A 16,712-nucleotide genomic window follows, 5' to 3' on the forward strand; every position below is an offset into this window, starting at 1 on the left:
AAATTAATTTGTATTAGTAATTAGTAATAAGTGTGTTACGTCGCTTGGTCATTGGCTCTCAGAGTCACATACTGATACAAAGTCTGGCACGTGGGACTGCTGGGATTGGTTGAAGTCGCGCGAAACTCCGGTTATTGGTTAAATGTAGGGAAAAGTTGCATTGATTGGTCAAAATTGCGAGTTGCACCAAATTCACGGTGATTGGTTGAATTTGCATGAATTGTTACGATCGCGACATCGCGAAATCCTGGAGGGACTGATTAGTCCAGGCGTATTACCAAAAAATATCGGTCAACCAGTAATGTGCGGTCGGGGAAGGCAGAGTAGACAGCGCGTCACCAAAGCTAAAAAGAAGTATTGAGATTACATGATAGGGATGTAACGATGCATCGTGAATCAGTTAAAAATGGATTTAAATGTGTAAATATTACAAACGGTTGAGATAAAAAAATGTGCCTGATGCCATCTAACATTACACAGCAGGTAACGTTAGCCTACGGTTAGCCAGTAACGTTAGCTGGCTTAAACACAACACAACTAAACGGTGTGAAGTGTGAGTGTATTTCACTGGAAATTATTCCAGCACCGGGACGTACAACAGTCTGCAGCTAAAGAGGAAGAGGCTCAGTGCCTCTATCACAGGTTTGGCATGCCAACATTTACGTAGATTTGACATTAAGGGGCAGACAGTAATCAACACAATTATTGTTGATACAGAGAGAAAAAGGTCTAAATCTGATAATAATGAGACAAGATCTGAAGTTTTCTTTTATTGTATTTTGAAGTGGGTTAATGATAATTTATCATTGATAGACACTGGAGAGTAGTAAGTGATATGCGTATGTAGTAATACAAACACTGTCAGTTGGGTGACAGGTATAATGTGGGGAAGAGGGGAAACAATTTATTTTTTTGTTGCTGCACTATCCAACTTCTAATGGTTGACTGGGTGCCTGGATGGGCTTTTCTGCTGTGGGAGCAAGTTATGTACAAATGAAAGGGCAGCCATATTGTTCATGATACCAAAAAAGTCTGAGGAAGAGCTTGGTACTCTAAACGTTACACAGTATTAAAATTTGGGAGCTATTTGGTTTGTTGATCTATTTGTTTCAATGTTATTTCTCTTATTCAGCACCCATCCTTTTGGGCACAGGGCTGTGCATATTTTTTTAATTGTTTTTCAGCTATATTGTTATAACATATCCAGCTCTCCTAATATGTACAGTACATGCTATAGTCCATGTGAATGGAAAAAGTGTGTGTATAATGCAGAGTTGTATCATCCTGAGCTAAGATCTGGTGACGGTTAAAGCATATGATTCATCACATTTCTCACCGGTCTGTTCTGTATAGCATTTACTTGTTGGGAGCTCTGAGCAAGCCAGTGGGAATCCCTTTTATTTGCTTGATGAGAAAAAGTTACATCTTTGGTGGATTTGGCATATCTAAGTAAGTGACTAGACAGCAGAAACACACTACAGCAGAAGAATAAAGCCTACAGAAGGCTTTACTGTCTGCTTTAACTTCTGACTGTTTGTCCAGCCAACTCTCAAACCTTTCACAGCCCCTTGTGAAATACCTTATCTGCTGGTTTGTTTCAACATGGCTGTCTCCGGATTGTCTATCTCATTTCCAGCCTTATATGGTTTCCCCTTAACATTAAGCACTACGGTTTACACTAATATATTTGCCTAATATTGCCCAACAACTCCAGTAGTGTCCATTTATATGTAGTATTCTGCTGGCTTGCTAGCATGTCAGTCACCAACAATTCAATGAATATCCTAGTTCTGCTCAGAACGCTCACAATGTACATACCTGGCTACTCCACTATGAGGACAGCTTTTTTTTGTTGAGAGCTCCATCCAGAAGTTTTTAGTGTCTGAACAACCCTTAATCTTCCTAAAACTAAGACTTATTTTTCTAGCCACCTACTCCCAGAACTACTGATAGTCAAGGGGTGCTGGAGCCTATCCCAACACACACTTACTGGCAATTTCAGGTGTGATGTGCTCCTTATTGCATGTCCAAAAAGTTGATATACAAAACAGAAATCAAGCGTTAAGTAATAAGACTATAACCCCACGTCACAGGGCTATCGGAGTGGGTCAACACACATTAGTCTACCCTTGCTTCATGACCCTGACCAGGCCTCCTTGAATGTGGGAGGAAGCATGTATATAGACAGACGGGAAGTTGAAACTGAAACCCTTACTTTTATCTGGTTATTGTGTGATGTAATTCAGTGTAATGTTATGGTTTATCAGTAAAGTGTATGACTTGTACTGCAGACTGAAGTCTCTGCTAACAGTGAGAAACTGGGTGACAACTTCATAATATTAAAGGGTCTAGGTCGAACATGTATTGAGTAGATTCGGGTGGTACTGGAAGGGGTCTACGGCAATACAAAAAGTTATAGGATGCTGTAATTCAGTACAGTGCTCACAGTGACAAAGTTATCATGTTGTTGCTGATGCTAATGTTTAGCTGGTCATTTTTACTAGAGATGTTATCGGTATCAGCTCCGATACTACCTAAAACGCTGGTATCGGTATTGGGAATTAAAAAGAAAAATGTTTTAATAGGATTGCTATTGCTCGGATCATGCACCAATCTCATTGCTGTATACTCAAGTAGGGCTGGGCGAAATTGATCAAAATTCATATCTCGTTATTTTTCAGTTAAATGACGATGTGTGTCTTGGTATTTTTTACAAAGTGGGTTAAATGTTTAGCTGTAAGTCAAAGCCACATGTGAGATGTCACAAGTACTTTTATTAAAACATACTGCCATCAAAATAAAATGCAAAGACAGGGTTTCCTTCCTTGTTTGAAAATATATAGCTGAAAATGAAAGAAATAGAGAGAGAGAGAGAGAGAGAGAGAGAGAGAGAGAGAGAGAGAGAGAGAGAGAGATCGAGAGCTCATAGACAAGAGGGAGCTTGCAATAGATTGAAATGTAGGCTATGATACAAAAAACTTTCTTTGACTATAAAGTCGATTGTTACTGTACAATTCTCTGGTTTATCAGTGAAGGGTCTGAACTACACTGCGGACTGGATTCTCTACTCACAGAGGGACGGCTGAATGAGTCCAGCGCGGATTGAATGCACATTGGCAGGACATTGTCATTACAAACGTCTCATGTATGGCCATGGGTCACATCTCTCGCCCAGGTCCAGCAGCCACCGATTCACACGCTATTAATCATCCATGTTTTTGCCTTGATTTTCGCCGTGGCAGTCGCCACAACACAAAGTTACCAGTGGAAACATTGGTACAAATACAGGTTTTCCTATCATGCTTAAGAAAATATACAGCAGTGGAAATAACGATTAAAGGGGTGACAGAATGCAAAACTGATTTTACCTTGTCATAGTTGAATAACGACAGTTTAGTGGGTAACTAGGACATACATAGAACCTCAAAATCCCATTGACACCTCTTTCCTCTGCAAATCTCACAATTTGAAACTGCCTCTGAAAACGGGCAAATCTCAACAAAGCTGGAAGTTGACGTCAACCTCCCAAATCCTCCTCATTTGGCTCAACCTTCTATCGCCCCAAAATTTACATACTAGGCCACTAACTGATCTGAGCTCAGTTCCATTACAAAATTCACTTCTGAGACTTTTTTATGCGAGAAATCAACTATGTAAAACTCAAATATGGGCCGTTTTATGAAAATTGATGGCTAATTGCAAATTTGGTAAGTCCATGTCGGACTTCACAAGCTCCACAATCTGCCGAGACAGGCGGCAGCTGCTGGCCGGGTTTGCTTGTTCCCTGCCGGCCTCTCCCCCTCCACAGACACCCTGAGCTGGAGCTGTGTCAGGATCTCACACACGGGCTGCGCAGTGTACTTTAGAAAAGAAGAAAGTTTGGAGGTTTTGCAAGGATATTGAAAAAGAACCACGGTCGTAAATGCAGTGTTCCAGACTGTACAACGGAAGAGCCTACTGGCCCAGAGAAAAGGGTTTAGAACGAGTATATCGGACAATGGAGCCGGAGTTGTGGATCTAACGCAGCGCTGCAGAGGCACTGGCAGAGGACAGGCTTGCAGGGGTTCACTCTCCTCTCCCCGCCTTACTAGCTACGAGGTGAGTTCTTTGGTGGAGGTTTTTTTTATGTCGCAAGAGTAACGTTAGAACAAAACTATAGTTATAATGAAAGTGTCGAAACGTTTTTATTTTGTCTCGGCTGTTTTAGCCGCTGCGGCTCACGCCTGGGCATGTAACAGACAGTGAGTCTGTGTTTGTGTGTGTGCGCTGTGCAGCGGTGTGTGTGTGTATGTCAGTGTGTGTGTGTGTGTGTGTGTGTGTGTGTGTGTGTGTGTGTGTTTGTGTGTGTGCGCTGTGCGCAGGGCAGCAGTGTGTGTGTGTGTTTTGAAATATGAGACCTGCTGTATCGTCTCCAATGTATTGTGTATGTGGTTCTTCATCAGCCAGCGCGCAGCTCATCTAAATATTCATGAGCATACCATATTTGTAAGAAAAGCTGTCATTCCAAATAGAGCCAAAAAACAGGGATGCATAAGGGCCAAAAAAAATATCAACCAGGCGATTTTCAGCCCAACCAATGTTAAATATTAGGAGACCATAAGGAACAGTGTGAAATACCCTATATAATCATTCTACCACCCCTTTAAAACTGTAGACAAATGTCAGCAGTGTGGACCATTGCTGTTGCAGGAGAGCTTGTGTGTAGTGGTGTGGGCAGGGTTGCGTGAGAGTGAGGCAAACTCACGGCACGGCTTGGAGAGAAAATGGGTTGTGTAACGTAACATTAAACTATATCGACATTAACTGTATTGTCTCATCTGATATCTCGTTTGGAAATATATCGATATAAGGTTGAAAATATATCGATATTAGGTAACATAGTCGCAGCTGCTCTGCTGGGACTCGGCCTACCTCGTGCTGTTACCTCATTGTTTTTGTTCGTTATGTGTTGTTGTATGTGGCTTCTTATGAACTTTTAGTGTTTTTATCCCAACACGGTGCTCAAGTGCAACACAATGCTATTTTTACTGTTTTTAATGAGAGGAGTGATTGCAATCCAAATTGTTTGGCTTGTATGCTACTCCACGCCAGCGGGTCAGGGCACTATGCAGACTGTGCTCCTGAGGTACAACCGGGACCAACTCCTGCTCCTGCGGCCCAGTCACACGCCTGCCCCTCAGCCACCAAGGGAGCTGCTTGCCCGAAGTCCGACGGCAGGTTGCAGTGGACGGACGCAGAAGAGGAGGAAACGCGAGTAAGCCTTGACTGCAGTACGCAGATTGAGGAGTGGCTCAATGTAGGTGGAGCTAAACATTTGACTCTGCCCACTTGCCCAATAGCAATTGGTAGAGGAAGAATGTATGTCTGAGGGACAAACACAGGACTTATGCTTGTAAGTCCTGTGTTTTCACCCCGATGACTGGAGATCATTTCCCACGTCTTAAGTTTGCTTTCCCCCAGCGGCGGAGTGGAACCAAAACATCTACCGGGAAATTTCGTAGACCACTGGCCACTGGGGGGCACGCTGTACGGGTTGAGCAGAGGCTGCGCAGTTTAACCAGCGGGCAAGCAGCATCCGTCCGCCAGCAGGCAGCGTCCGTCCGTGGGCACGCAGTGTCCGTACGCGGGCAGACCGGCCCTTGCAGCCTCGAAACATTACCGGCCCACCGGGAAAAGTCCAGACTAGTTTCCTGCGAGTCACGTTTGCTTTCCCCATTCTTCTTTTCCTTAACCCAACCGTCCGTTCTTGTTTGGCATCCTCCAGAGACCGGGGCATGTTTCCCGCGAGTCACGTTTGCTTTCCCCGTTCATCTTTTCCTAAACCCAACCCTGTTCTTCTTTTCACAATCCCAACCCCATTGTTCTTTTTCTTTTTACAATTAAAATATAATTCAAGCTGCGAGCAGCGATGGACGGGCCCTCGCGCCTCTGCGCGGGTCGGGGTTACTGGCAGACGCTGATCCTTGCGAGCGTTCATTCGCTCGGCACTCAGACACCACAAATCGTCACCAATGAAAAGGGAACTCCCTGCCGAGTTCAATGATACCATGATACCTCACACAAGAGTCTACGTCATACGGTTCATCATCTGTGAAAGGGGGCGTGGCTAAAGCATAGGGGGCGGGCCAAACCATCACCAATGAAGAAGGAACTCTCTGCTGAGTTCATTGATACCTCACACAAAGGTCAACCTTAAACGGTTCAAATGTTATGAAAGGGGGCGTGGCCTGATTACGTGGGCGTGGCCATATTATAGGGGGCGGCTCAGTATCACATGTAGACCACACATTCTGAGTTTCATGCAAATCGGATGATGTTTGTCATATAAGGCGCATTTCATGTTGCCAGCAGGGGGCGCTATGACCAAAATTCAATTTTGGCATGTAGGTGTCCTCAAATTTCGGTGAGATACGACAACGTACACTCAAGTTACAACAACTTCTTTGTTCATCGCTAAACACTCAAAATGGCCGCCATGCCACGCCCACACCGTCTGACGAAAAGTTTTTCTTTTAACAACTTTTCATCTTTAACGTCTTAAGATGGCACAGACCGAGTTTGAAGTTGATCGGATGAAATCTCTAGGAGGAGTTCGTTAAAGTACGACATGTGGAAATGGCCAAAATCGCACTAATTTCGAACTTTCAATTCAAAATGGCGGACTTCCTGTTGGGTTTAGGGTATGGCTCTAATGAAGTTTTTTGTACATCTTGACATGTTACATATGTGTACCAAGTTCCGTGAGTCTACGTTAAATGCACAGCAGGGGCTCAATTGTTTTAACTTTCTAGGGGGCACTAGCGAGCCATTTTTGTGCGACTTAACCCTTAAAATACATAAATTTTCACCAGACTTGATGCGACTGCCAAATTTGGTGAGTTTTTGAATATGTTAAGCCCCTCAAAAAGCCAATTCATTTGACGGGAAAAAGAAAGAAAGAAACAATAATTCCTTCAGTTTCAATAGGGCCTTTGCCGCTGTTGGCGCTCGGGCCCTAATTATTTAACATAATCTATATAGCTATATATAATATATATTATATTATGAAGGTGCGGCATTGACATTTGAGAATGTGCTGCTTGATCTCCGCCACCAGATGGCTAGCCCGCGGTGTCAAACGTTTAGCTCCGCCCACATTTAGCCCAACCCCGATCTGCGTGCTGCAGTCAGGGGCACTTGGGAAACGCAGCGGATTACGACAGAGACTTCGGAGAAGAGCACACAGACCACCCCTGCCCTCCATGCTTCTCCACAACGTCCGCTCGCTGAAGAGCAAAGTTGAGGAGCTCAAAGTCAACACCAGATTTCTACACGAGTAATGTGAATCAGGCCTGCTTGTCTTCACTGAGACGTGGCAGCAGGAGGACGTGCCTGACTCGCTTGTCTCTTTGGACGGCTTTTCCCTGGTGCGTTTTGACAGGACCAATAACTGTGGCAAGAGCAAAGGCGGCGGTACCTGTTTTATGTTAAAAACAAGTGGTGTTCGCAGTTCACGCTGAGAGAGTCGGTCTGCAACCCCACGCAAATTTGGCAACTTCATATTATGCACCGCTTACATCCCGCCCAGTGGAAACGCTGCAAATCCAGCTACTGCCATGACAAAAAAACCACACACACACTGCTGAAGCCCCTTGCTTTATTTTAGGTGATTTTAATCATTGTAAACTTGAGCCTGCTTTGTGGATAGTAATACCAGAGGTAAAAATATTCTTGACAAATGCTATGGTAATGTAAATAATGCGTACACCGCTAAGGTTAAACCTAGGATCTTCTGATCACAATGCCGTCCACTTAATCCCCATGTACAAGCCACAGGTTAAAACTATATGGGATAATGATGGCACTGGAACTTTAAAAGGCTGTTTCTCCTGTACCAACTGGGAACTCTTTCATAGCCTGGAGTTAGAGGAGGCCATAAATACTATCACTGATTACATTAACTTTTGTAAAGATGACGTGTTACCACAAAAATGAATCACTAAGTACCCAAATAACAAATCTTACATTCCCAAGGAAATCAAAGAGTGCATTTTACAGAAATAAATAGGATTCAAGAGAGGGAACCTTGTAAGTATGACAATTATGCAGAAAGAACTTAATCACAAATTACGGACAGCTAGATGTAAGGAGAGGGAAAATTTTGAATCCCACTGCTTGGCTGTGAACAATAATAAACTCTGGAACTCTGTAAAAGCCATGACAAACATGGCACCAACTAAGAGGTGTATTAATGTGATAAATGAGAGGGATAAAGCAAATTAGTTGACATTTTTTTTCCTGTAGATTCAAACCAAGATACTTTTCTCAAGAGCAAAAAGCAGCTCTAGATGGTGTACCTGAATTGAACTCTGTGAAAATCTCCATTGACCAGCATGTTGTGGAAAGACTTTTTTCATGCATCTGCCCCAGGAAGGCCTCTGTACCGGATGGCATCTCTGGGCGCCTACTGAAATCTTGCAGCAAAGAGCTGGCAGAGGCATGGTGCCTGTCTCTAGACATTCACTCTGTTCTCTCTATCTGGAAAAACTCTACTATTATTCCCGTACAAATACAGGTTTTCCTGTCAAATACACCATCACCATGGCAAGTGCATGATACCATGCCGTTAGGTGATGCTCCTATCCATGGGAGATTTGGGTTGATGATGAACCCTGATGCTTTAACCTGGAAGTATATACAGTAAATTGATAAACTGAGATATTGATAGAATGCACACACTGTATATGTATTCATCTTAACGGTGGATAGACCTGGACGTTTTCATGGTGAGCTTGCATCATAGCTATATAGTTTGCCCTTGCTCTTTCTTCATTCACTTGACCCCATCTGACAAAAAATGAAATACAAACTGTACATTAAAATGTATACATGTCCGAATGATGTTAACTGCCTATCAACATTTACCTAGAGGTGTTTCTCTCTGACCACAAAACTTCTGATTTGGTTATGATCTTCTCCACTTTGACTTACAATGAATGGTGTAAAAGGTTACACCATGGCAAGTAACTACACAAATCCAACCCTTTACACTGTTTAATTGTGCTTTATCATATTTACCTTGTTGCCTCAGTTGAGAACTGAGTAGAGCGCGGGTAAAAAAAATCTTTTGATCAAGGATACTGGTCTGTTTGCTTTGGCTGCCTCAAATAATACTGATGCTGTGACTCTTCCTGCCCTCTGATAAAACCATACCCTAGCTTTACTTTGCTCTCTAGTCTGCTCCTCAACTACTAAACACTGAAAAAAAGGTTAGTCAGTCAGTCAGTCAGTCAGTTAGCTTGTCATGAATTTTAACTAAACATATAACACAAATAGTAGTTAGTCATTAATTTCAACTACACACACACACAACACGAAAACCTGTTTTTCTAATGTTTACCTGTTGCTGTGTTAGATCAGAGAATTTCTAATAAGGGAAGAACTTCCACTCTTGGGATACTTCCGGCTTCTGAACTGGTTGCAGTTCGACTCTAGTTCCAAATGAAGGCGCTCACAGGCGAGTGCAGAATGAATGGAGGTCGATGGAGCTATACCCCTCAAAGTCCACTTTTCTAAGGATATAATTTTTTGTCTAGTAATTTGAATGTTGGATTTGAAAGGGGAGGCAAAAAGCCTTTTAAAATGTCAATGACATCATACATATCGTACGGCCAGAGATACTGCTAGAAAGAGGTTTGCAAATGTTTTAAAGACCACACCGAAATATTCACTCTGACATTCTGGTTCCACCTTGGATGCCATCAAGTGGGATCTGTGGTCGTAATCGGTCCTTCACTGACCAATAAGCATTCATTAGCAGAATGCTAGTGTGTTATGGGCAACAATGACTTAACCTGTAAGAAATCGAAAGGACATAAGTACTCAACTTTCGACCTATAATCCATGTTGAACTTGCAAAAACTACAATCAAATCTGAGATTTCTCAACGGCAATCAGGCCAAAGAGACATATTTAGCCGTCTAGCTCCATAGAGTCCCATTCATTTTGCACTCGCCTGCGATCACCCCCAGTGGAACTCTGGTGGAACTGCAACCAAATTTGGTACAATGGGGCTAAATAGGGAGTGAACAGGCTCTCTGTAGACAGGCTCTGGTTAGATGTAGGCTATCACAAACCTTGGTACTCTCAACCAGTAGTGTGGGCAAGTCCATCTCAAGCTGGGCGCTTGAATATAAGGTTGACAGAGGAGGTGGCAAGTCCAGCTGCATCACCTTTGGAGTGTACCTGCAGTGGTTTAAGATGTACTAAGATATTTGACTTATGTAGAGTAGATATGTTGTGACAGGTCAAAGTACTTCATGAACATTTTTTCTTAAACAATCATGCATACTATACATTTAACTTGTATAAATGTAATAAAAAAGGATTTGTTCTTTTTTTTTAAATCTGCAAAGTAACTAGCATCTAATGCTGTCAAGTTACTGTAGTATAGTAAAAAGTACAATATTTCCTTCTGAAATGTAATAAAGAAGTATAAAGAAGCATGGAATGAAAGTACTCAAGCTATGTATAAATATCTCTAAATTGTTCATAAGTTCAGTACTTGAGTAAATGTACTAAGTTACATTTCACCACTGTGTACCTGTGGGAGTGGCCCACTTTTTTTTAGCCTAGACTCTTGCGTTTCAATGTGATGAAGCATCTCAAATAAACATCCTGCATTTTTCATCTGATGGTCTACTATCAGTTAAGCTGGGGCCTTAAACATGATGGGGCTCTTGTTTTTGGGAGAAACCCATGTTACGGATCTCTGCATATTGGACATCTCAGACAGACTCCAAACTTGACTGTGCCCATGCATAGGGCTTCTGGGTGCAATCCTGCCCATCCCTGATATCTACAGCAGCCAACACAGAATACATCAGAGCTGATCCATGAGAGCATACCTCTCCAACACAGTCTCACTCCCTATTCGTCAAATGTATGACGCATGGTCAAGGACCCCTGGCGTTAAGTTTCAACGAAATAGGGGTGCCCGTTGCGTTATTTTTCGACGGGGGGGGGGGGACCGTCAGATAGACATTCATGTTAATCCCTCACTGTCGGATATCGACGAAAGAAAAAAAACGCCCCCTTAACTCAAAATCTGTGACCGTTTTGTTATTGGTATTTTTAGCCCAATAACCGCTGTTTTAATCAACATTAGTCACGAGATATTATCATGGTTTATATGTATTTCTTTTAATGTTATTATTTCAGTCTATTTCGGCCAGGGAAGCTTTTTTGTTTATTTATATTTTTAAAACTATAACGCTAGATCTATCAACATTTATTTAGATGTTATCATGAGATTAATTTCCTTATTTTAATAATATTATTTCGGTCTTATTACCGGTGAAATATTACACTATGCTGTAATACAGAACATTACGATATGATCCGAGCTAGACGCATTCAAGGCCGATATCCCCCAATGCAATGCGGGCATTCATTCACAGAATTGGGCGATTAGCGGGTCTTTAACGCCAGTATCGCTACAATGTATATATATATATATATATATACATATAATCAGTGGTTTTGTCACCAGCAACAATACGTTGGTCAGCTTTGTTCCAGTAAGTTTATGCACCATAATAATGTTTAAACGAATCCGCGGAATACTCCGGAAGTGACATAGTACGTCCCTCTCAGTAGATAAGAAGATAAAAAATACATAATATTCGTAATATTGATGTTTTTGTCTAACGTTGTATTTGAGGATTTAAATAATAAAGATAACATTAATAATAAAATACAGTTTCATGTATTTGTGTTATGTACTGCTTGCTTGGCTGGCCGGCCGGCCGACTGGCCGGCAGCAGCAATCTGAAATGGAATAAGCCCATTCACGGCCGACAGCAGAAACACAGGAGTCGAACAAGTTCACCCACCCACCCCGGAAGAACTACAAGTGCACAAGCTTTGTGACAGCTTCTATGGCGTCTCTTTTGGGAGTTTTAGTTTTAAAGTATATTGGTATATTTCTCATAATTACAAGTTGGCAGTGTATAATTTTGGATACACCCTGGGTTTTTTTTGGGATGGGGAACACACTGGTGTCATCAGATTTTAAAAATCGAATCGTTAAATAGGTGAAAATAGCTTATTACCATATTTGACAGTGCTTACAGTGGGTAAACTTTGAAAACCATATCTACATGACAGCTGAGATCCAGAGCTTTCTACAACAGCTGGTCCTATGTGTTTAGCACCTTCTGTTGCTAAATGACGAGCCTTCAAAGATGTACTGGGTTCAAGGTTCAGAGGTCAATATTTCAGAGCAAGAGTAATGTATCCTCTTCAGACTGACATATGTTACTCTCCAGATTGAGACCTTTCCAACAATGTGTTTGCTATAGTCCTACGACAATGTTTTAATTTTTACACATTATGGAGACCACTTTGCAGGCGATACACATAACACTTGACATATTGTTTTATCATACAGCTGACATATACTTACAATAAAAAAAATTATAAACAAAGTGATATGTAGCCAGACTGAAGCACATCACACAGCAACTACTGCTCATCTTTCGCAAACAGTGACAAGAGCAACTTACACACAACACTATGCATCATATCATGAAGCTATTGCACAACACCCGCAGCCTCAAACAACATTATTTAAAGTTTTAATTGAGGTAGGTCCAAATTAGGCCAATAGTTTAGAAATGTTAAGTTAACCAACATGCATATCTTCTGCCAGAGGATAAGAGCTCATACTTGGCATGGAGAATAAAGATAGATCAGACCATATTCTCTGTGCTTGCCTGGAGAGACTGGTTTCTATTCCTCTCCACAACCTTCATGACAGTCATATTAATATGCTCTGTAATGCAGCCTTGTATAACATAAACCATCTGATTCACCATGGGTGTCTGCTCTAAATGATAACACACACTTTGAACACGGGCCTTCCAGCCAAAGGTGTCCATATGAACACCAAGCTGCCTATAGGAGCAGAGCCGATGAAACCCTGAAATGGTTGAATGAGATGTGTGAGTTTTGTCTATGTGCAGTATATAGGCTGAGGTAGAAGTGTCTCAAAAATGCCAAAACACATGTTGTATATGTACACATACCCAAACAAAGCTATATACATCTTACTCTGTGAAAAAAAACCTCGGCAACAATCTGATTATCCTTTTCATTTCCTGAAAATGCTGCCTAAAACTAGTCCCTTCTTAATTTTGAAAAGGTAGTCTATCAGTAAAGGCTACAAAGGTTAGGATGGCTACATGCTGTAACCACGGTGATTGATATGAGGATCATCTAATAATTAATATGTTAGGACTACCATAAATTGATATTTCAAAAAAGTCACTTATTTAAAACAACTAATAACGCAGTGTGATTTTAAATCAAACTAAGTCCCACACATAAATATGCTCATGTTTCTTTCCCTTTAGTCTTTGCGATTAATATTCGTCAAATGCAAAATTTGAAAATTGTGTTTTTAAATAACTATGCATGGAAAATAAAATAAAAAATGCTTCTCTTTGTATATAGTTTAATGTTTTTCACAACAGTACAAGTCAAAACAAATACAAATTAGTCAAACAAGCCATTAGGCTGTATTTCTAAACACTCAACTGTAGGTTTTTTATATAGTGTATATAAGGCAAATCACAATTTTTCCATTATTGGTATTTTATTGTGTAAATTCTCAAGTACAACGTGCAACATTCTTTCACAGACGAGGAGCGGTAATTACTACGTCACTTCCGCGGATGTTTTTAAACGTTATTACGGTGCATAACTTACTGGAACAAAGCTGAGCAACGTGTTGTTGCTGGTGACAAAAACACTGAGTATATATATATATATATATATATATATATATATATATATATATATATATATATATATATGTATATTGAAGCGATACTGTCGTTAAAGACCCTCTGATCGCTGCCGTTTTTTCTTTCGTCGATATCCGACGGTGAGGGATTAACATGAATGTCTATCTGACGGACCCGGACCCCGCTGAAAAATAACGCAACGGGTACCCCTATTTCGTTGCAACTTAACGCCAGGGGTCCTTGACCATGCTTCATATATTTGAGGAGTAGGGAGTGAGACTGTGTTGACCTCTCCTAAGCCTGCCTTACAGGTGCAATGAGCCATAAGAATAGTCACATATTATACATATTATATGTACTGTGATCCAGAGGTGCATTGGGGTCAAACTGAAGCTTTGTGAATGTTAGCAACAGGTTAGCTGGCTAGATTAAAACATGTAGTTAAGGATTAGGACATGTAACGTTATAAAAGTAGTAAGCTAAACTACGTTTATTGATGTGTCCTGTGTAACTGGTTATATTTTTGGTAACCATTGTAACATAATATTACAAGATATGGTGTGCTTTACCGACATTATTGGCAATTTAAAGGAGAATTCCGGTCGATTTCAACACATAGCTATGTTGTTTTTGATCACGGAGTGAGTCAGTGTGAGAAAAAAAACGAAAATAATCGGTGTTGCCTACACTGAGTTATGCTCCTGCTACAGTTCACACCCATGCAGCTGAAACATGGCAGGTTTTAAATGTGCTTTTAGCCTCTTAACATGTTCAAGATGTCATTACAAGTGCCTAGCCATGTGAACTGATTCCTTCCGAGTGAACACAGTGAATATGTGAAAGGAATGCATAAAAGTTGTGCTAATTCAGCCAGTGCACATACCTCTGTTTAGTTCCGGTGTTCCGGTGAATGTATTTCTTTCCACCAAAAAAACGATGAAATGGCAGCTCGCAGTGCTCTGTACCCAGCGCCCAGTCACCTCTTCTGGGGTAACTAGACCACCAACTACCACTGACCTGACGGAGTACCACGAGCTCTGTATGGGCGAAACAATGTCCGTTATCTGGGGACCCATCCAGACCAGGCTGTATGAGAGACCACTCCTGACAGCACAGGCTTTCTTCCTCTGTGGTCATTGTCACGGCAATTCATGACCATCATTTTTTGGTGGAAAAAAAATACGTTTTGGAATATTGGATGGTATGAGTTCGACAATCGACTTTTGTGGACTTCACCGGAACACCAGAACTAAACAGAGGTATGTGCACTGGCTGAATTAGCACAACTTTTATGCATTTCTTTCACATCTACTGCAGTCATATTCACTGTGTTCACTCGGAAGGAATCAGTTCACATGGCTAGGCACTTGTAATGACATCTCGAAGATGTTAAGAGGCTAAAAGCACGTTTAAACCTGCCCTGTTTTAACTGCCTGGGTTTTGTTTTTCTCACTACTGACTCACTCTGTGACCACAAACAACATAGCTACATGTTGAAATCGACCGGAATTCTCCTTTAACGTCAGCTAACGATAATGGTAGCTAGTTCATCGAACTTGGCGCAGACAACACGCTTTCCTGTAACGTTAATATCGCTTAATTATCAAACAGCCACTTACCCTTCCTGTGATCAAGAACAGTTTTTTCATCTCCAGATGATAAACTTTGGGATTATTTATCCATTCTGAAGTGAAGTAGCGGTAAGCTTCTGTGCCTTGAGGGACTCCCCGGTGTATGGAGAGGGATTGTGGATAAGGTAGATGTAAATATCAGCACATGTCAAATTTGGCAATTTCTCAGCAGTATCATTCGTTTGAGAGAAGATATGGATCAAAGCCTAAAATATCTTTTTTGTTTAAATAGTTGCTTTAATAATAGCTTTTGCTATTTTCTGGTGAGACATTGTTTACGTTCACTGAGGACAGGCCGCGCAATGGTCCAAAAGATGGCGGCCACAACATAAAAGTCAAGTGACTGATACCCATGTATAAGACAGTGAGCCTTCCCTTTTTTCCCGTTTCTCATGTCTACACAGGAATTCAGTCACCCGCTCTTTTTTCACTTTGCACATTTCTTGGCCCCCCTTGGCTTGTATTTCTCACTCACAAATTTATTTTTTTCAGTTAACCTTCTCTTAACTCTTCCTTATTTTTTCAGATTTTCTTGACTTTGCAAGTTGCATTTCAAGTCTGACCTTTTGTTGCTTCAGTTGTGCCCTTTCTTTTTTCAGTTTAGTGCATCGCTTCGATATCTTTTCCACATCTCTCTCTGGGGTTGATAATGCAAGTGGTCCCTGCCATGCTGGTGGGTTCTGAGGTGGGTGCTGCTGAGGCAACAGATGTAGCTATGGAGGTAAAGGCTGAGGAGGGTGCTGTTGTTCAAGCTCTTGTCTCAGTTGTACAGGGTGTACAGGTGCTCCTCAGGATTGGAAAGGGAGGTTTGGGGTCCCCTGCTGGAGCTGCTGCCCCCGCGACCCGACCCCGGATAAGTGGACGGCGATGGATCCGACCAAAAGGGCAATGTAAAGTGCTACCGAGTAATCTGTTACAAGTTTAATGGTTATATCCTGGAATATCCTTTTACAGTCCAGTTTCAACTTATTAAATGAGTAAATATTCATGTTTTTCATAGTTATTTTGTGGAACCTATATTGTACAAGGTGGTGTTGACTGCACAAACAAAGGTAGTAATCTATTACAAGTTATATGGTTATAACCTGGGAACAAAGAAGACTTCCTTTTACATTCCAGTTTAACTTATTTAATGGGCAAGTGTTCATGTTTTGGTAAATACTAGGTAAGTGGGGTCCTCTTACTAACCAAAATGTCAGACATCCACCTTGAAGGTCCCATATTATGCTCATTTTTAGGTTATACTTGTAATTTGGGTTTCTACTAGAAGATGCTTTAAAGGCACAGTTTCTGA

At 41.4% G+C, this 16,712-nt stretch overlaps 1 protein-coding gene across 1 annotated transcript in view; it reads right to left on the reverse strand.

Moving 5' to 3' along the window:
* Positions 1 to 16,712, reverse strand: part of tgfb2 (transforming growth factor, beta 2) — a 72,499-nt gene that overhangs the window by 18,445 nt on the left and 37,342 nt on the right. The gene's annotated exons all lie outside the window — the stretch shown is intronic.

Source organism: Perca fluviatilis, chromosome 7 (genome assembly GCF_010015445.1).
Source record: "Perca fluviatilis chromosome 7, GENO_Pfluv_1.0, whole genome shotgun sequence".
NCBI lineage: Eukaryota > Metazoa > Chordata > Actinopteri > Perciformes > Percidae > Perca > Perca fluviatilis.